We start from the raw sequence: 23,003 nt of genomic DNA, 5'->3' as shown, positions 1-23,003 counted from the left end.
AGCTGATCGTTTCCCCGTCATCATTTGGCTGTGTGCTTCGTTTCCGCTCTGCAATTGGTTCTCGTTTTGTTTTATTCCTCCCAGATGGAAGGTTTATTATTATTATTATTATTATTATTATTATTATTATTATTATTATTATTATTATTAATGATGTGATTTTGATTAAATTATTCCTCCCAGAGAGAAGGTTTATTATTATTATTATTATTATTATTATTATTATTATTATTATTATTATTATTATTATTATTATTATTATTTCCTTTACTTCCTCTTACTTCTTCCTAATGAACACCATATTCTTTGGAAATTTGAATTTCAAGTCAGTGGCCCCTGTGGGATTGTTCCATATGAATGGGGTTCATCTGAATGACAATAATATTCCTGGTCCGATTTTGAATTAACTTCATAGGCAAGTACCTGGACGGTTATTGATTTATTAACCTAAATGAATGTTAAGCTTGATCTTTTTCTCAAGGTCACAGGTCCTTTTAAAGGTCAAGAGGTTACTGGTATTAGTTTGATCTATAGTAGTTGTGTACAAGGGATGACACATGAGGTTTTCATGTGTAAGATAACTGTTACATTCCTTCTTACTTATAATGCGTTCACATAACTAAGTAATTGTTCCCTTTGCAAGCCCCTTTATGGTACTTTTTTACCATGGTCGTTAGAGCACACTATGATCTTGAGTAAACACTTTGTGCGATTAGACTAAATAATTCGCCCCCTGGTGGGCTCAAACCACCAACCTTTCGGTTAACAGCCGAACGCGCTAACCGATTGTGCCACGGAGGCCTTAAATTATGGGGTGCAACTTGCGCTATTAATTGTTCCAGAACAACAGGTGGTGGCCTCTTAATTTCCCTTAGTACTAAATAAATATTACATTATATTTCTACGTACTACAACATACAAACATATACATAACATTAAACAGTTATGAAGAAATTTCATGACCTTGCTTGAGACCTGCTTTTACACCAAACCAGTCACTCTCCTCTATATACTCCGTTACAGTGAATGGCTAAGGTCTCATGCCAGTTGAGATACAAAATAAGGCAGTTTTCATATCCTTAGAGATATCTGAGGTTAATCTAGGCCTCCATCCCAAGAAAAATATTTGAGAGGGTTACTGTTAAAAGTTATAATGATAAGGTAACGGGGCTCAGTCGATTTTGTTTATCCAAATTCATTGTTTAAATGGTCCATGTTTTTATCTTATGGGTGAGACTGAAGCAGTTGTACGCATTGATTATTTTAATATTTGTACAACTATACACCTTTGGGACTTATAATGCACCCACGTCCTTAGGATATTATTTCATTGCAAGATAGTTTATGGGTTTTTTTCCAAGGTTGTCTAGATCGTGGTTATACCGACCTTGATGAAATATTTTGCGCAATTAGGCTAAACAACTCGCCCCCGGGTGGGCTCGAACCACCAACCTTTCGGTTAACAGCCGAACGCGCTAACCGATTGTGCCACGGAGGCTTGAATAACCTCGTGCACCTTCCACAATTTCTTGTTCTAGAACAACTGGCAGTGACTTCTAAATTTCCTCATTATTATATATATACATTACTATAATATATTTATACATACTACTATATACATGGATTACTAATGAATACATACAATTTCAAAGAAATATCAAGGCCTTGCCTGAGACCTACTTTTACACCGAACAAGTCAATCCCATTCATATATTCCTTTGTATCCTCATTTGTTACAAAACGTCCTGTCACTCATCAACAATTAGTTCATATCTATCAAAACACTCTGAGGGGTTTTATGCCACTTATCATTTTCCTGATTTCAAAAAAAAAAAAATTCCTCAAGCCACTATTTTTTTAAAAGAAAAAATGGAAACCATAATCCTTTACCATATCATAACATTTCTTTATTTGCTACTTATACAATTTTTGTTGTATATTGGCATATATATATACATATATAATATATATAAAATATGTATACATTGTATATATATATATTATATATATATATATATATATATATATATATATATATATATATATATATATATATATGTATATATATATATATATATGTGTGTGTGTGTGTTCTCCCATCCTCTCTACATGATTAAACCACGTCAACTCACTTTGGCCATTCTGTCAAAACGTTTGTATCTTTATCTTTCAAGGTTTTTCAAACATTTGAGCACTGACAGCATACACATAGGCGTTATTTTTATTCATATTGTACAAGAGATCGTTGCTATGATAGATTAAGAGTATTAAAGCTCTCTCTCTCTCTCTCTCTCTCTCTCTCTCTCTCTCTCTCTCTCTCTCTCTCTCTCTCTCTCTCTATATATATATATATATATATATATATATATATATATATATATATATATATATATATATATATATAAATCATTACAACCAATGGCTAAAGTCTCGTGCCGGTTGAAATACAAAATATCATAATTGTCTCATCATCACTGTATCTGAGGCAAATCTAGAATCTCTTCATATGAAAAATATTTATTAGTGGGAACAGCATTCAGTGAGTGTTGTTGGCCCAGGTTAAGTGTTCAAATGATCCATTTATTGATCGCGTACATCTACATCTCCTATCTTAAGTAACATTACAGTGATTGACTACATTGCTTAGTATGTAATGCAGTGATTGTCCATACATGAGATTGTAACATTTACATCTGTTGCTTTTAATGCATCCATATCTTTAAGAAATTATCTCCTTGGCAAGACAGCTTATGGTTCTTATTTTCTATGGTCGTTAGATCATGCTTACACCGATTTTAACAATATACTTCTGCGATTAGACTAAACAGTTCGCCCCCGGGTGGGCTCGCGCTAACCGATTGTGCCACGGAGGCCTGAGTTTATGGCTGGCACTCAGTTGTTTTATTGAATAAAAAATTGTGCTTTGAACACTTTTCCACTGATAGTACTTTCGGAAGGACTCCAACCATCTTATAGATACTGTTAGTAGTCACATCAATCTGAACTTACACAGAGAGTTTATGTGTGTGTTTTATGTATATATATATATATATATATATATATATATATATATATGTGTGTGTGTGTTTATATATATATATATATATATATATATATATATATATATATATATATATATATATATATATATATATATATAGGGTATTTGAAATTATATATATATATACAGCATAAACTATATATATAAAAGGGTGTTTTGATATGGACAAAAACAAAGTAATTCTGAACAGGTATTTATTTAAGTTTCTCTCTGAGTATTTAATATTTTGTGAGGCCTCCATTTGCCTGTACCACAGCCTGCATTCTTGAGGGGTTTCAGCGAATCACAAAAGCTGACTCAAACTCCATTTCCAGCACTTCGGTCTGCCCTCTCTTCGTAGGTCGTCGAGGCTTGGTATACCATCATTGTTGACTGTGCACGCTTCAACACGATCCTTTAAGATACTACCAATGTTTTCACTCACATTAAGGTCAGGGGGGGCTACCTGGAAATTTACTTGACAAGAAAAAATCGATACCACTGTTTCGAAGCAGCTCCTGTGTCGGAAGAGCCTTGAAACATGGTGCCTTATCATGCAAAAGTGTGACTTCTTCAACAGATAACCCATTTTCAGGATCTTTGAGGAAAGGAAATACTCCACCAGTAAGAACAGTTTCTCTTAAGTATTCACCATTCCATGACTGTCCTTTTTCTTTGATGATCCACGTTAACCATTTGGCTTTGAAACAGAGAAAAATTCCCAAACATTCAGGAAATTTCACAACTTGGCGATAGCACACGTCATCGCTGATATCATCCAACTTTGCAGCCCAAATGATGTCATTTTTATGATTTGGCTTCCTGACTGTAAATGAAGAATTCATCTGATGCGGCAACATGAGAAAGTCAGCTTCATCCCAGTCTTTAAGAAATGAACCACAAAACCATGTAACAGTCTTCTCTCTGTTGCTGAGTGATGTTGGGCTTGCTGATAACATGAAATGGCTTGATACCAGATTTTTTTCAACTCACAATATACAGCACTATAGCTTCTCTTCTTTCCCCTTTTTGTTTCTAGTTCAAGCGCCAATTTACGTAAAGACTTTCTTGGTCTACCCACTGCCTCAGCTATGATGTCTTTTGACTCCTGAGAAGGGACTTGTGGCCATCCAAGATTCTCACTCTTTTCGCGATGACAGTCATATGGATTTTTGTTCCAGTTTCTTTTAACAAAGAATTCATACAGCACTATAGCTTCTCTTCTTTCCCCTTTTTGTTTCTAGTTCAAGCACCAATTTACGTAAAGACTTTCTTGGTCTACCCATCTACCCACTGCCTCAGCTATGATGTCTTTTGACTCCTGAGAAGGGACTTCAGGCCTTCCAAGATTCTCACTCTTTTCGCGATGACAGTCATATGGATTTTTGTTCCAGTTTCTTTTAACAAAGAATTCATCTCTTTTAATGTATTTAGCTATCCAGGAACGTGAAATGAAGGATGCGCCAGCACCCCTGTCCTCTCTGAAGGTTATAGCCCAGATTCAGTCAATCCATCTGATTTCCTCCGAGTCATTAGCCATGGCTGTATCTAACTCCATCACTCAGTCTTAAAATACAAGAAATTTAAAATGAAAAATAGCTTAATAGAAACTTAAAATAATGTACTTGAAGATAGGCTATAGCAGAAAACTTCATAACTTTCCATTTGTTCTGTGGAGCGGGGGGCCTCTAATTTCGAAACACCTGGTATATATATATATATATATAAGGAACCTTTCCTGAACAGACTCTCTGTAGCATGTGTGTGTGAATGTTTACAAACCCAGTTATTTGTAATAATAATAATAATAATAATAATAATGATAATAATGGTTTGAATTTAACAGCAAAAGAACTATATACAAAGAGATATAAATGAAGCATTACCAAATAATAATCGAAAATTACAGCCAGAGATGAATAAAAAAGATCAAAGTTCAATGTAGGTAATATTATTCAAACCCAGCAATGACCCAAAAAACGAAGATATTCATGAAAGTACTGTATGTATATATATATATATATATATATATATATATATATATATATATATATATATATATATATATATATATATATATATACACACGTATGTATGTATGTATGTATGTATGTATATATATATACAGTATTTACATGGATATCATCATTTTTGAGTCGTTAGTGAGTTTTAATATTATTATTATTATTATTATTATTATTATTATTATTATTATTATTATTATTATTATTATTGCCAAAAAAACTGTACTTGCAGACGTCTACCAGATTCAATACCGTTGACTCTTAATGAAGTGAAAACAAAACAAATAAAATAAAATGAAGCCAAACAAAAAAAGTTTGATTACAAAAAAGAACCAAACAAAAGTTTGCCATAAGCGAAGTTTGATGTTACATTGAGGATGATAATAATGGGAAAATGCACGTTCGAAGAAGATTGAGGGATGATTATAAAGTCATGTGTGGCAACTGCTGTTTCACAGTGTTTCTTTTTATGGGTGTGTGTTTATATTGTTGTATACAGTATTGTATTCCTCTTTATTTATGTAATTGGGGGATTACGTGAATTACGTGTTGTTAGACATAAATAGCATAATTACAGTTGGTAGTTCATTAGTTCATGGGACTATGTTGTCAGAATGTAGGTCAAAGATATTGCAAAAACGCAAGTTGAAAATTGATACATTTACAGTTACAACTGTCAGATTTAACTGCTATAATATAATAATAATAATAATAATAATAATAATAATAATAATATTAAAAGAATAATAATAATAATAATAATAATAATAATAATAATAATAATAATAATAATAATAAATACTCATAGTAGTATGAGTCTTGAAATGGAGAACAAATCCACGAATATGTATGGGTGCAAATATATTTTAAAATAAATCTCTGCAGAGAGCTTTCGGTTTTTGTATCCATATATAACCGTGGATTTGTTTCTCCAATAATAATAACAATATGAAGGTGTGTGAAGTCTACATTACAAAATTTCTATTATTTACAAAATACTTTACAGAAACTGACTCGAACTTTCAGATGAATACCAACCACTTTTCCCTTCCGTGTATTGAGTCAAACGCATATGCACTGATGCCCCTCACAGTTTTAATATTCAGTATTGCGTGAAGCCTGAGCTGCAAAGCCAGTTATAAGTGCTTTTTATGACTGCATTACGCTGCTAGCGATTATCTCATGGGATCATTTTTGGTCGCTGTTGAATGATGCTGCAAGCAGCATTGAATTTGACTGTCATTTTTATCAGCTCTGGAAAGAGCTGATCATTTCCCCGTCATCATTTGGCTGTGTGCTTCGTTTCCGCTCTGCAATTGGTTCTCCTTCTGTTTTATTCCTCCCAGATGGAAGGTTTACTATTATTATTATTATTATTATTATTATTGATCTGATTTTGATTCAGTTATTCCTCCCAGAAAGAAGGTTCATTATTATTATTATTATTATTGATCTGATTTTGATTCAATTATTCCTCCCAGAAAGAAGGTTCATTATTATTATTACTGATATGATTTTTTGTTAAATTTCGTAGGTAGGTACCTTACCGGTTATTGATTATTATCCTTAATGTTAACCGTGATCTGTTTTTCAATGTCACAGATCCTTTTCGTGTTCAGAAGTCTAATATATAATAATTGCCTATAGGGGATGACATTTCAGGTTTTGTAGGTTGGATAGTTCCCAATATAAAGTTGTTGTTTATTTAATTCATCGACGTTCACACGAAATTATTTCGTTTGCAAGAACTGTTTATAGTACTTTTATTCCACGGTCGTTAAATCACGCTTACGCTGAACTTGACGAAATATTGTCTGTGTGTTTAAATTAAACAGTTCGCCCCCGGGTGGGCTCGAACCACCAACCTTTCGGTTAACAGCCGAACGCGCTAACCGATTGTGCCACGGAGGCATGAGAATGTACCGTCCACCTTGCACCATTCAGTGTTTATAACAACTGGTAGTGACCTTTTAATTTCTTTCATTACTAAATACATATTACTATATATATTCATAAATACTACTTTATACAAGTGCACCTACTAAATACATACATATACATATTACTGAACATTTTTGAAGAAATTTTGAAGGTCTTGCCTGAGTCCCACTTGTACACCAAACCAGTCACTCTCTTCTACCTTTGCAACCTTTCCCTTTTGTTACAACAAATGGCTGAAATCTCGTGCCAGTAAAAGTACACAATAAAATAATTGTCCTATCATAAAGATATATAAGTGTAATCTAGACCCTTATCCCCTGAAAATTATTTAAGAGGTTTTAAGAGAGAAATAATGATGATTAGATAACAGAACTCTGTCGATTTTGTTGACCAAAATTCAGTGTATCCTTTTATTGATCTCGTACATCTACTAAGTGTCCTAATTTAGATAATATTGAAGTAATTGCTAACATAGCTTATTTTCCATTGCACTAATTTGCTATACAGAAGATTATTGCATATATGTATCCATGTACGTGAGAAATATTGGTGATTTATTTTTCATGGTTGTCAGTTCATGCTTCCACTGACCTTAACAAAACACTTTGTGCAATTAGACTAAAAAATTCGCCCCCGGGTGGGCTCGAACCACCAACCTTTCGGTTAACAGCCGAACGCGCTAACCGATTGTGCCACGGAGGCTTAAGAACACTTACTTCAACTTGTGCCATTGATTGTTCCTGAACAACTGGTAGCTTCTTAATTTCTTCATTACTAAATACACATTGTTATATGTTTTTACCTACTATTGTATGCAAGTATAACTACTAAATACATACATATATAATACTGAACAATTTTAAAGAAACATTACAATCTTGCTTGAGTCCTACTTTTACACCAAACCTGTCACTCTCATATGCAACCTTCCCCTTTATTACAATAAATGGCTAAAGTCTTATGCCAGTTGAAATACAATATGATGTAATTGTCTTATCATAGAGATATCTGAAGACAGTGTAGACCTTTATAAAGATATTTTAGAGGGTTACCGATAGAAATTATAATGTTTAGATAAGAGTGCTTTGTCAATTTTGTTGACCAAAGTTCAGTGTTCAAATGGTTCATTTTTTTGTTTTTTAAATCTACTGTCTCCTTTTCTTAGGTAATATTGGAGCAGTTGCCTAGATAGATTACTTTATATGTACAAATATACTTTTGCAACATTTAATGCATCCACGTCCTTAAGAAATTGTTTGCTTAGCGAGACAGTTCATAGTACTTTTCTTTTTCCAAGGTCGTTAAATCCCCATTGCACTGACCTTGACTTTCGAAACACTCTGTGCAGTTAGACTAAACAGTTCGCCCTCAGGTGAGGTCGAACCACCAACCTTTCAGTTAACAGCCGAACACGCTAACCGATTGTGTCACGGAAGCTTGAGAACTTACTGTGCACCTTACACCATTCATTGTTTTAGAACAACCTCTTAATTTCTTTCATTATTGAATACATATTCCTATATATATTCATAAATACTACTTTATACAAGTGTACCTACTACATATTACTGAATAATTCTGAAGAAATTTGAAGGTCTTGCCTGAGTCCCACTTGTACACCAAACCAGTCACTCTCTTCTATATATTCCTTTGCAACCTTCCCTTTTGTTACAACAAATATCTAAAATCTCGTTCCAGTAAAAGTACACAATAACGTAATTGTCCTATCATAAAGATATATAAGTGTAATTTAGAACTTTATCCCCTGAAAAATATTTAAGAGGTTTTAAGGAGAAATAATGATGATTAGATAACAGAACTCTGTCGATTTTGTTGACCAAAGTTCAATGTATTCTTTTATTGATCTCGTACGTCTACTAATTGTCCTAATTAAGGTAATATTGAAGTAATTGCCAACATACTTTATTTTCCATTGCACTGATTTCCATACAGAAGATTATTGCATATATGTATCCACGTATTTGAGAAATATTAGTGATTTATTTTTCATGGTTGTCAGTTCATGCTTCCACTGCCCTTGACATAACACTTTGTACAGTTAGACTAAAAATTCGCCCCAGGTGCTCAGTTACCACCAACCTTTCGGATTGTGCCACGGAGGCTTGAATTATTACTGTGTACTTATGCCATTCATTGTTCCAGAACAAGTGGTAGTGTTTTCTTAGTTTCCCCTCATTACTTTATACATATTACTATATATAACTACATACTACTATATTCATAAATACATACTAAATTTATGTACATATACTTAATATTAACAACTAGGCAGAAATATCACAGTTTCCCTTAAATTCTACTTTTACACCAAACCAATCACGCTCATCTATGTAACCTTTTGCAGCCTTCCCCTTTGTTACAACAACTGGTAAAGTCTTGTGCATGTTGGAATACAAAATAATGTAATTGTCTTATCATAAATATATGTTGAGTGTAATCTAGACCTTCATGTTATGAAAAATATATAGAGGTTTCACGAGAGAAATAATGATGATTAGATAACAGTACTCGGTTGATTTTGTTCGCCTGAGTTCAATGTATACTGTTATTGCTTTGATATATCTACTAAGCGTCTTATTTTAGGTAATATTGGAGTTGCCTGTATAGCTTATTTTCCATTACACTGATTTTCCATACAGAAGATTGTTACATATATTTATCCATGTACTTAAGAAATAATAGCGATTTATTTTCCAAAGTCGTTAGTTCATGCTTACACCGACCTTGACGAAATGCTTTGTGCAGTTAGACTAAACTATTCACCCTCGGGTGGGCTCGAACCACCAACCTTTCGGTTAACAGTCGAACACACTAATCCGATTGTGCCACAGAAGCTTGAGTTGGTACTGTGTACTTTGTGCCATTCATTGTTCTAGAACAAGTGGTAGTGACTTCCTAATTTCCTTCATCACTATATACATATTACTAAATATTTCTACATTCTACTATATACAGTACATATCCATAATATTAAACAATTTTGAAGAAATATTACGACCTTGCGTGAGTCGTACTTTTACACCAAACCAGTCACTCTCATCTCAGTATTCTTTTGCAACCTTCCACTTTTTCACAACAAATGGTTAAAGTCTTGTGCCAGTTGAAATACAATATAATGTAATTGTCCTATCATAGAGATATCTGAGTGTAATCTAGACCTTCATTCCCTGAAAATTGTTTAAGAGGCTTGCTGATAGAAATTATACTGATTAGATAGCAGGGCTCAGTTGATTTTGTTGTCCAAAGTCCAATGTATGCTTTTATTGATTTTGTACATCTACTAAGTGTCCTATTTTATTTTAGATAATATTGGAGGAATTGCCAGCATAGCTTATTTTCCATTGCAATGATTTTCCATACAGAATACTGTTACATATATGTATCCACGTACTTAGGAAAATAATGGTGATTTATTTTCGATGGTCGTTAGTTCATACTTACACTGACCTTGGTGGGCTTGAACCACCAACCTTTCGGTTAACAGCCGAACGTGCTAACCAATTGTGCCACGGAGGCTTGAAAACTAAATGTGCACCTTGTGCCATTCGTTGTTCCAGGACAGCTGGTAGTGACTTCTTAATTTCCCTCATTACTCAGTATACAGTATTTTATATTTATAAATACTGCTGTATAAAAGTATACCTGCTAAGTACATCCATATATATATTATTGAACAATTTCTAAGAAATATGAAGGCCTTTTCTAGTCCTACTTTTACACCAAACCAGTCACTTTCATCTATATATTCCTTTCCAACCTTCCCCTTTTGTTACAAAAATTCCTGTTACTTGTTAACAATTAGCCTGTGCAGTTCATATCAGTACATTCTTAAATTTGTCTCATTTTCCTTAATACATGCAATAGCACACACACACACACACACACACACACACACACATATATATATACACATATATATATATATATATATATATATATATATATATATATATATATATATATATATATATATATACATATACATACATATATACATACATACATACACATATTCCCATCCTTTCTACATGAATAAACCACTTCAACTTGCTTTGGCCATCCTGTCAAAATGTTTGTATCTACTTTTCAAGGCTTTTCAAACATTTGAACACTAACAATGTATGTGTAGGTGTTACTTGCGTTCATATTATGTAAGAAATCGTTAAGATACATTAAGTTCAAGAAAGATGACTCTCTCTCTCTCTCTCTCTCTCTCTCTCTCTCTCTCTCTCTCTCTCTCTCTCTCTCTCTCTCTGCATTATTAATCATTACAAGAGATGGCCCAAGTCTCGTGCCTTGAAACACAAAATATCATAATTGTCCTATTATCATTATATCTCAGGCTAATCTAGAATCTCTTCCAATGAAAAATATTTAACAGGTTTGATAAGAGAAATTATTGAAATTTAAGAACAGGATTCGGTCATTTTTGATGGCCCAAGTTCAGCGTTCAAATGACCTGTTTATTGAAGTTATACATCTATTACAGTAATTGCCTACATAGTTTATGGTACTGTTTTTTCCAAGGTCATTAGGCCATGCTTACACCGTCTTTAGCGAAATACTTGTACGATTAGACTAAACAGTGCGGCGGTGCGTCGGTTAACAGCCGAGCGCGCTAACCTGCCACGGAGGTGGACATCGCTGTGGCATTCATTGTTCTATGACAGCTGGTAGTGACTTCTTAATTTCCCTCATTACTCAATATACATTATATGTATAAATGCTACTGTATAAAAGTATACCTGCTAATACATCCATATACAGTGTATATTACTGAACAGTTTGAAGCTTGACGAGCCTTTTCTATCCTACTTTTACCTAAACTAGTCACTCCCTCTGTATTTCCTTCCCAAACTTCCCTTTTTGTTCAAAAATTCCTGTTCCTTGTTGACAGTCAGCCTGGTTCATATCAGATTTTAAGGTTTTGTCTCATGTTTTTCTTATATATTCACATACATACATACATTACTTTATATATATATATATATATATATACTATATATATATATATATATATATATATATATATACATCCATAAGTAACGGCCCTTGTTTAAGTATTAAAGCCTTTTTGATTACATTTTTTGAAAAGAATGTATGCCACAAGTTAATAGATTAATATAATATATTAACAAAATTAATATTCTTATTCGGCTTAATAATGTTCAACACAAATACTAATTGCTAACTCCAGCCACGCCAGCTGGATTTTTGAAGAGCATGGCAAGCGATTCTTGTAGTTCATTGGACTTTTCTAAACATTGCAACAACTAGCCTACCGCTCTTTGAGGCATCACTTACTTCCTGTGGATTCAAGTTTTCTAATCAAGCTTGTGATATTTCGGATTTTGCACCTGTTAAATTTGATAACAATCTTGCGGTTTTCCATTTTTATTGTTTGATCTGAATTAGTTGCTGTTACTCTCCTGTCCTTTGTTAATCTCATTGTTGTATAAAATATCTGAAAAAATGATTTACTTAAATAAATTAAAAAATAATAAGAAAATATACATTATAAGATATAAAATCATTATAAGATATAAAAATTGTTACTTATACATATATATATATATATATATATATATATATATATATATATATATATATATATATATATATATATATATATATATTTCCATCCTCTACATGACCTTCAACTGGTTTGGCCATCCGGTCAAAATTTTTGTATCTTTACTTTTCATGATTTTCAAGCATTGGAACACTAAGTGTACGAGCTATGTGTAGGTGTTACTTGCGTTCGTGTTGTGTAAGAAGTCTTTATGATACATTAAGTACAAGAAAGATGACTCTCTCTCTCTCTCTCTCTCTCTCTCTCTCTCTCTCTCTCTCTCTCTCTCTCTCTCTCTCTCTCTCTCTCAGCATTATTAACCATTGCAAGAGATGGCCCAAGTCTCGTGCCTTAAAGCACAAAATATCATAATTGTCCTATTATCATTATATCTCAGGCTAATCTAGAATCTCTTCCTATGAAAACTATTTAACAAGTTTGACAAGAGAAGTAATTGAAATTTGAAAACAGGATTCAGTCATTTTTGATGGCCAAAGTTCAGCGTTCGGATGATCTATTTATTGAACTCATACATGTTTTACAGTAATTGCCTAACATAATCTATGGTATTGTTTTTTCCAAGGTCATTGGTCATGCTTACACCGACTTTAGCGAAATGCTTGTACAATTTATTAGACTAAACAGTTCGCTCCCGGGTTGGCTCGAACCACCAACCTTTCGGTTAACAGCCGAACGCGCTAACCGATCGTGACACGGAGGCTTGAAAACAAATTGTGCACCTTGTGCCATTCGTTGCTCCAGGACTACTGGAAGTGACTTCTTAATGTCCCTCATTACTCAATATGCATTATTTTATATGTATAAATACTACTGTATAAAAGTATACCTGCAAAATACATCCATATATATATTACTGAACAATTTTGAAGAAATACGAAGGCCTTTTATAGTCCTACTTTTATTAAAACCAAGTCACTCTCATCTATATATTCCTTCCCAACCTTCCTTTTGTTAAAAAATTCTGTTACTTGTTAACAATTAGCCTGTACCAGTTCATATCAGTACATTCGTAAGGATTTTTTGTCATGTTTTTTTCTTAAATAATATATACATATATATATATATATATATATATATATATATATATATATATATATATATATATTCCATCCTTTCTACATATAAACCACTTCAATGCTTTGGCCATCCTGTCAAAATGTTTGTATCTTTACTTTTTCAAGGCTTTTCAAACATTTGAACACTAACGCTTTTATGTAGGTGTTAGTTGCGTTCGTATGAAATCTTTTGTGATACATTAAGTACAAAGAAGATAACTCTCTCTCTCTCTCTCTCTCTCTCCCTCTCTCTCTCTCTCTCTCTCTCTCTCTCTCTCTCTCTCTCTCTCTCTCTCTCTCTCTCTCTCTCTCCAGCATTATTAATCATTACAGAGATGGCCCAAAGTCTCTTGCCTTGGTAAAATATCATAATTGTCCTATTATCATTATATCTCAGGCTAATCTAGAATCTCTTCTTATGAAAAATATTTAACAGATTTGACAAGAGAAATAATCGAAATTTGAGAACAGGGTTCAGTCATTTTTGATGGCCCAGGTTCCGCGTTCGAATGATCTGTTTACTGAACTTACATATCTGTTACAGTAATTGCCCACATAGTTTAAGGAACTATCTTTTCCAAGGTCATAAGGTCATGCTTACACCGACTTTCGAAATACTTGTACAATTAGATAAACAGTTCGCCCCGGTGGGAACCACCAACCTTTCGGTTAACAGCCGAACGCTAACCGATTGTGCCACAGGCTTGAAAACAATTTACCTTGTGCCATTCATTATTCAGGACAACTGGTAGTGACTTCTTAATTTCCCTCATTACTCCATTATTTTATATGTATAAGTGCAACTGTATAAAAGCATACCTGTTAAATGACATCCATATATATATATATATATATATATATATAATATATATATATATATATATATATATATATATATATATATATATATATATATATATATCTATATATATATATTACTGAGCAATTTTGAAGAAATATGAAGGCCTTTTATAGTCTTACTTTTACACCAAACCAGTCACTCTCATCTATATATTCCTTCCCAACCTTCCCCTTTTGTTACAAAAATCCCTGTTACTTGTTAACAAGTAGCCTGCACAGTTCATATCAGTACAATAGATTTTGTCTCATGTTGTTTTTCTTAAATTATATATATATATATATATATATATATATATATATATATATATATATATATATATATATATATATATTCCCATCCTTCCTACATGACTAAACTATTTTCAACTTGTTTTGGCCATCCGGTCAAAATATTTGTATCTTTACTTTTTCAAGATTTTCAAGCATTTGAACACTAACAGTGTATGTGGTAGGTGTTACTTGCGTTCGTATTTTGTAAGAAATCTTTATGATACATTAAGTACAAGAAATCTCTCTCTCTCTCTCTCTCTCTCTCTCTCTCTCTCTCTCTCTCTCTCTCTCTCTCTCTCTCTCTCTCTCTCTCTCTCTCTCTCTCTCAGCATTGTTAACCATTGCAACAGATGGCCCAAGTCTCGTGCCTTGAAACGCAAAATATCATAATTGTCCTATTATCATTATATCAGAGGCTAATCTAGAATCTCTTCCTATGAAAACTATTTAACAGGTTTGACAAGAGAAATTATTGAAATTTGAGAACAGGATTCAGTCATTTCTGATGACCAAAAGTTCAGCGTTTGAATGATCTATTTATTGAACTTATACATCCATTACAGTTATTGCCTACATAGTTTGTGGTACTGTTTTTTCCAAGGTCATTAGGTCATGCTTACACCGACTTTTACGAAATACATGTACGATTAGACTAAACAGTGTTCGCCCCTGGGTGGGCTCGAACCACCAACCTTTCGGTTAACAGCCGAACGCGCTAACCGATTGTGCCACGGAGGCTTGAAAACATTTGTGCACCTTGTGGCATTCATTGTTCCAGGAATACTGGTAATGACTTCTTAGTTTCCCTCATTATTCAATACACATTATTTTATATGTATAAATACTGCTGCATAAAAGTATACATGCTAAATACATCCATATATATATATATAATACAGTTTCTAAGAAATAAAGGCCTTTTCTAGTCCTATTTTTACACTAAACCAGTCACTCTCATCTATGTATTCTTCCCAACCTTCCCCTTTTGTTACAGAAATCCCTGTTACTTGTTAACAAGTAGCCTGTACAGTTCATATCAGTACATTCTTAAGGATTTCGTCTCATTTTTTCTTAAATATATATATATATATATATATATATATATATATATATATATATATATATATATATTCCCATCCTTTCTACATGACTAAAAACCACTTCAACTTGCTTTGGCCATCCTGTCAAAATGTTTGTATCTTTACTTTTAGTCTTTTTCAAACATTTGAACACTAACAGTGTATGTAGGAGTTCTTACGTTCATAGTATGAGAAATCTTTATGATACATCAGATACAAGAAAGATGACTCTCTCTCTCTCTCTCTCTCTCTCTCTCTCTCTCTCTCTCTCTCTCTCTCTCTCTCTCTCTCTCTCTCTCAGCATTAGTAATCATTACAAGAGATGGCCCAAGTCTCGTGCCTTGAAACACAAAACGTCATAATTGTCCAATTATCATTATATCTGAGGCTAATCTAGAATCTCTTCCTATGAAAAATATTTAACAGGTTTGACAAGAGAAATAATCGAAATTTGAGAACAGGATTCAGTCATTTTTGATGGCCAAGGTCAGTGTTCGAATGATCTATTTAGTGAACTTACACGTCTACACAGTAATTGTATGTGTAGTTTATGGAACTGTTTTTTCCAAGGTCATTAGGTCATGTTTACACCGACTTTAGCGAAATATAGCGGCACGATTAGACTAGTTAGTGGCCTCGAACCACCAACCTTTCGGTTAACAGCCCGAACGCGGCTAACCGATTGTGCCACGGAGGCTTGAGAACAATTTGTGCACCTTCCAGCATTCATTTTCCAGGGCAACTAGTAATGGCTTCGTAATTTCCCTCATTACTAAATGCATTTTTATTTAAATATATAAATACCACTGTATAAAAGTATACCTGCTAAATACATCCATATATATATTACTGAGTAATTTTGAAGAAATATGAAGGCCTTTTCTAATCTTACTTTTACACCAAACCTGTCACTCTCATGTACAGTATATATTCCTTCCAACCATTCCCTTTTAGTTACAATAATTCCTGTTACATGTTAACAATTAGCCTGTATAGTTCATATCAGTATATTCTTAGGATTTTGTCTCATTTATTCTTATATACATATGTATATGTGTGTATGTATATAATATACATATATATATATACATTATATATATATATATATATATATATATATATATATATATTCCTATCCTTTCAACATGACTAAACCACTTCCAACTTTCTGTTTTTAGCCATCCTGTCAAAATGTTTGTATCTTTACTTTTCAAGGCTTTTCAAACATTTGAACACACAGTGTATCGTGGGATGTCACTCTCTCTCTCTCAGCATTATTAATCATTGCAAGAGATGGCCCAAGTCTCTTGCCTTGAAACACAAAATATCATAATTGTCCTATTATCATTATATCTGAGGCTAATCTACAGTAGAATCTCTTCTTATGAAAAATATTTAATAGATTTGACAAAGAGAAATTATTGAAATATGAGAACAGGGTTCAGTCATTTTTGATGGCCCACATTCTGCGTTCGAACGATCTGTTTATTGAACTCGTTCATCCATTACAATAATTGCCTACATAGTTTATGGTATTGTTTTTTCCAAGGTCATTAGGTCATGTTTACACCGACTTTAACGAAATACATGTACAAGGAGACTAAACATTTCGCCCCCGGGTGGGCTCGAACCACCAACCTTTCGGTTAACAGCCGAACGCGCTAACCGATTGTGCCACGGAGGCTTGAAAACATTTGTGCACCTTGTGACATTCATTGTTCCAGGACAACTGGTAATGGCTTCGTAATTTCCCTCATTACTAAATATACATTATTTAAATATATAAATACCACTGTATAAAAGTATACCTGCTAAATACATCCATATATATATTACCGAGCAATTTTGAAGAAATATGAAGGCCTTTTCTAGTCCTACTTTTACACCTAACCAGTCACTCTCATCTATATACTCCTTCCCAACCTTCCCCCTTTAGTTACAAAAATTCCTGTTACATGTTAACTATTAGCCTGTACAGTTCATATCAGTATTTCTTACAGATTTTGTCTCATTTTTTCTTATATACATATGTACAGTATATATATATATATATATATATATATATATATATATATATAAATAAATATATATATATATATATATATATATATATATATATATATATATATATATATTCCCATCCTTTCTACATGACTAAACCACTTCATCTTGCTTTGGCCATCCTGTCAAAATGTTTGTATCTTTACTTTTCAAGGCTTTTCAAACATTTGAACACACAGTGTATGCGTAGATGTCACTCTCTCTCTCTCAGCATTATTAATCATTGCAAGAGATGGCCCAAGTCTCTTGCCTTGAAACACAAAATATCATAATTGTCCTATTATCATTATATCTGAGGCTAATCCACTGAAGAATCTCTTCTTATGAAAAATATTTAATAGATTTGACAAAGAGAAATTATTGAAATTTGAGAACAGGGTTCAGTCATTTTTGATGGCCCACATTCTGCGTTCGAACGATCTATTTATTGAACTCGTTCATCCATTACAATAATTGCCTACATAGTTTATGGTATTGTTTTTCAAGGTCATTAGTCATGTTTACACCGACTTTAACGAAATACATGTACGAGGAGACTAAATATTTCGCCCCCGGGTGGGCTCGAACCACCAACCTTTCGGTTAACAGCCGAACGCGCTAACCGATTGTGCCACGGAGGCTTGAGACATTTGTGCACCTTGTGCCATTCATTGTTCCAGGACAACTGGTAATGGCTTCGTAATTTCCCTCATTATTAAATATACATTATTTAAATATATAAATACCACTGTATAAAAGTATACCTGCTAAATACATCCATATATATATTACTGAGTAATTTTGAAGAAATATGAAGTCCTTTTCTAGTCCTACTTTTACACCTAACCAGTCACTCTCATCTATATATTCCTTCCCAACCTTCCCCTTTAGTTACAAAAATTCCTGTTACATGTTAACAATTAGCCTGTACAGTTCATATCAGTATATTCTTAAGGATTTTGTCTCATTTTTTTCTTATATACATATGTATATATATATATATATATATATATATATATATATATATATATATATATATATATATATATATATATATATATATATATATTCCCATCCTTTCTACATGACTAAACCACTTCAACTTACTTTGGCATCCTGTCAAAATGTTTGTATCTTTACTTTTCAAGGCTTTTCAAACATTTGAACACACAGTGTATGCGTAGATGTCACTCTCTCTCTCTCTCAGCATTATTAATCATTGCAAGAGATGGCCCAAGTCTCCTGCCTTGACACACAAAATATCATAATTGTCCTATTATCATTATATCTGAGGCTAATCTACAGTAGAATCTCTTCTTATGAAAAATATTTAATAGATTTGACAAAGAGAAATTATTGAAATTTGAGAACAGGGTTCAGTCATTTTTGATGGCCCACATTCTGCGTTCGAATGATCTATTTATTGAACTCGTTTATCCATGACAATAATTACCTACATAGTTTATGGTATTGTTTTTTCCAAGGTCATTTGGTCATGTTTACACCGACTTTAACGAAATACATGTACGAGGAGACTAAACATTTCGCCCCCGGGTGGGCTCGAACCACCAACCTTTCGGTTAACAGCCGAACACGCTAACCGATTGTGACACGGATGCTTGAGTGTAGGAGGTGCACCTTGTGACAATGATTCTTCCAGAACAAATATTAGTGATTTCCTAATTGCTGTGATTACTATACACCATTATTCATATTACTATATACATACTTACATAATATTAAACAGTGATGAAGAAATATTACGACCTTGTGTTCTACTTTTGCACCAAACCAGTCTCTCACATCTCTATACTCTGTCACAACTTCCCACTTGTCACACAATTCCTGCCTCCAGTGAACAGTTAGCCAATACAGTTCATCTCTATCGGTGCAATCGTAGGGATTTTATGTCACTTATGTTTTTTTTCCTGAATATATATATATATATATATATATATATATATATATATATATATATATATATATTATACATTCTCCCATCCCTTCTACATTACTTAACCACTTCAACTCACTTTTGGTCATCCTGTCAAAATGATTGTATCTTTACTTTTCAAGGTTTTTCAAACATTTGAACACTGACAGCATATGCATGGTGATACTTTTGTTCATAATATGTAAGAGATCCTTGTTATGATAGATTACACACAAGATATTTGATTCTCTCTCTCTCTCTCTCTCTCTCTCTCTCTCTCTCTCTCTCTCTCTCTCTCTCTCTCTCTCTCAGCATTATTAATCATTGCAAGAGGTGGCTAAAGTTTTGTGCCTTGAAATACAAATATCATAACTATCCAATCATCATTATATCTTCGGCCAATCTACAACTTCGTCCCATAAAAAAAATTTAATAGGCTTGCCGAAAGAAATTACAGTAATTTGAGAACAGCATTCAGTCAATTATGTTGGCCCAAGTTAAATATACGGATGCTCCATTTATTGATCTCGTACAACTCCGCAGTCTCCTTTCTTGTGTAATATTAGGGAACTTGCCTACGCAGAATATTTTGCATTGCAGTGATTGTCCATACATAAGATTGTGATATACTCCTACTGGTTTTAATGTACATTAATAAGCATTCCCAAGAAATGATTTCCTTAGAAAGACAGTTTATGGTGGTACTTCTTTATCTGTGGTCGTTAGATTATGCTTACACCGCCCTTGACGAAATATTTGTACGCTTAGACTAAACAATTCGCCCCCGGGTGGGCTCGAACCACCAACCTTTCGGTTAACAGCCGAACGCGCTAACCGATTGTGCCACGGAGGCCTGAGTTTACTTGTGCAACTTATATTTTTATTTGTTCCCGAACAACTGGCAGTAACTTCTAAATATCTCTCATTACTAAATATACTGGTGTTTACTAGGATAATTATATATGCACTTATACATAATATTAAGCAATTATTAAGAAATAACTCGACCTTGATTGAGTCCTACTTTCACACCATACTGGTAACTCTCATCTATATATTCCTTTGAATTGTGAGTGCTACTTTGTGTATGAATCAGCTACAGTGTGAGATCAACTCTTAATAAAGCTGTTGTAGGATGAGTGGGTATATATATATATATATATATATATATATATATATATATATATATATATATGTGTGTGTGTGTGTGTGTGTGTGTGTGTATGTGTATAATATTATATACATTATATATATATATATATATATATATATATATATATATATATTATAAGTGTGTGTGTATATAATAATTGTTTAATATTATATATATGTATATAGTATCTATATATGTACATAGCAATATGTATAAATGCGTATAATGATGGGAGTAATTAAGAAGTTACTGACTGTCCTTCTGGAACAATGAATGGCGCAAGGTGCACATTGTTGACTTAAGCCTCTGCGGCACAATTTCCCATACTTAAAGTTACTTCAACTAGGTCTTTGTTGCTTCTAATGCATCCAAGTCCTTAAATTATTTCCTTTGCAACCCAGCTTATGACACCTTTGCTTGTCATGTCATGGTCATTAGATCCTTTTTGTATTGAACCTAACAAAATACTTTGAGTGGTGAAGCTAAACAGTCCGCCCCTGGGTGGGCTCGAACTACCAACCTTTTGGTTAACAGCCAAAAGCGCTAACCGATTGTGCCATGGAGGCTTGGAAATACATTGCGCGCCTTGTGCTATTGATTGTTCCAGAACAACTGGAAATGACTTCGTAATTTCCCACATTACTAAATATAATTTTGCATAATACAACATTCATATACAGTATACACTTATACATAATATTAAAGAATTATGAAGAAATATCACGACCTTGCTTGAGTCCGACTTTCACACCAAACTAGTCACTCTCACCTATATATTCCTTTGTATCCTTCCCATTTACTACAAAACTTCTTGTCACTCATAAACAGTTAGCCTAGTATATATCTATAAGTTCATGAGGACCTTATATCACTTATGGTTTTTCCTGATCACCTCAAAACTTCTCATGCAACGTTTTATGAAAGAAAAACATTACTGCATTTCCATACGAGTTCTCGTATGCCAAGGAGGGTGGCAATATATACTGCATATATATATATATATATATATATATATATATATATATATATATATATATATATATATATATATATATATATATATACTGTATATTATATATATATATATATATATATATATATATATATATATATATATATATATAATATGCACTGCCACTTGTCCCATAATATCTCTATTAAAGTTGATCCCACACTGCAACTACTTTATACACAAGGGAGCCATGCACAGTTCAAAGGAACATTTAGATGAGAGTGACTAGTTTGGTGTGAAAGTAGGACTCAAGCAAGGTCGTGATATGTCTTCATAATTGTTTAATATTATGTGTACGTGTATATATATATATATATATATATATATGAGTAAGTATTAATATAATTAGTAATGAGGAGAAATTAAGAAGTCACTAACATTTGTTCTCGAACAATGAATGGTGTAAGTTGCTGTTGCAATTTTCAAGCCTCCGTGGCACAATCGGTTAGCGCGTTCGGCTGTTAACCGAAAGGTTGGTGGTTCGAGCCCACCCGGGGGCGAACTGTTTAGTTGGTGTAAGTGTGATCTTATGTAAGACCTCGGAGAGAATACTCTCTTGCTAAGGAAATAATTTCTCAAGAGACTACATTACAAGTAACAACGCAAACCTGTAATAGTATCACTGAATTATAAAATAGTTACGTCATGAATTACAGGCGTGAGTAGTATGATATCCATGTTCTGAAATGGTAGTCTAGCCATGATGATATTGATAGTATGTCGCAAGTGACAGGTATAGCTGAGGCGTCGTTCGTTACCTAAATGGTTGTCATGTCTTGGATGGTACTCGTGTCTCAAGTTGATAGTCATGTCCTTGATGAAATTCACGTCCTAAATGGTATCCAAGTCGTAGATCCGATCCGTATACTTATGGGCTTAATAACAACTGTGTCTTAGGTGGCATTTATATCATAAAAAATGGTTGTCATGCGCTTGGTGTAACTGACATTCGAAATAGCAGTTGTGATTGGCGTGTCTTAA

The 23,003-nt window shown here is 33.2% G+C and overlaps 1 long non-coding RNA gene and 11 other non-coding genes across 13 annotated transcripts in view; 2 read left to right on the top strand and 10 right to left on the bottom strand.

The window, feature by feature from the left end:
- Nucleotides 1-23,003, top strand: part of LOC136833400 (uncharacterized) — a 217,219-nt gene that overhangs the window by 119,612 nt on the left and 74,604 nt on the right. The gene's annotated exons all lie outside the window — the stretch shown is intronic.
- On the bottom strand, nucleotides 728-801 carry TRNAN-GUU (transfer RNA asparagine (anticodon GUU)). Its single transcript has one exon. It is a non-coding gene; the product is annotated as a tRNA-Asn (tRNA).
- TRNAN-GUU (transfer RNA asparagine (anticodon GUU)) lies at nucleotides 1,425-1,498 on the bottom strand. Its single transcript has one exon. It is a non-coding gene; the product is annotated as a tRNA-Asn (tRNA).
- On the bottom strand, nucleotides 6,902-6,975 carry TRNAN-GUU (transfer RNA asparagine (anticodon GUU)). Its single transcript has one exon. It is a non-coding gene; the product is annotated as a tRNA-Asn (tRNA).
- TRNAN-GUU (transfer RNA asparagine (anticodon GUU)) lies at nucleotides 7,634-7,707 on the bottom strand. Its single transcript has one exon. It is a non-coding gene; the product is annotated as a tRNA-Asn (tRNA).
- On the bottom strand, nucleotides 15,470-15,543 carry TRNAN-GUU (transfer RNA asparagine (anticodon GUU)). The gene has a single exon. It is a non-coding gene; the product is annotated as a tRNA-Asn (tRNA).
- Nucleotides 17,495-17,568, bottom strand: TRNAN-GUU (transfer RNA asparagine (anticodon GUU)). Its single transcript has one exon. It is a non-coding gene; the product is annotated as a tRNA-Asn (tRNA).
- TRNAN-GUU (transfer RNA asparagine (anticodon GUU)) lies at nucleotides 18,492-18,565 on the bottom strand. The gene has a single exon. It is a non-coding gene; the product is annotated as a tRNA-Asn (tRNA).
- Nucleotides 19,470-19,543, bottom strand: TRNAN-GUU (transfer RNA asparagine (anticodon GUU)). The gene has a single exon. It is a non-coding gene; the product is annotated as a tRNA-Asn (tRNA).
- TRNAN-GUU (transfer RNA asparagine (anticodon GUU)) lies at nucleotides 20,637-20,710 on the bottom strand. The gene has a single exon. It is a non-coding gene; the product is annotated as a tRNA-Asn (tRNA).
- TRNAN-GUU (transfer RNA asparagine (anticodon GUU)) lies at nucleotides 21,503-21,576 on the bottom strand. Its single transcript has one exon. It is a non-coding gene; the product is annotated as a tRNA-Asn (tRNA).
- On the top strand, nucleotides 22,449-22,522 carry TRNAN-GUU (transfer RNA asparagine (anticodon GUU)). Its single transcript has one exon. It is a non-coding gene; the product is annotated as a tRNA-Asn (tRNA).

This window comes from Macrobrachium rosenbergii, chromosome 51, assembly GCF_040412425.1.
Source record: "Macrobrachium rosenbergii isolate ZJJX-2024 chromosome 51, ASM4041242v1, whole genome shotgun sequence".
NCBI lineage: Eukaryota > Metazoa > Arthropoda > Malacostraca > Decapoda > Palaemonidae > Macrobrachium > Macrobrachium rosenbergii.
Note: the sequence above shows the minus strand (reverse complement) of the source record. Positions and strands in the feature narration are given on the sequence as shown.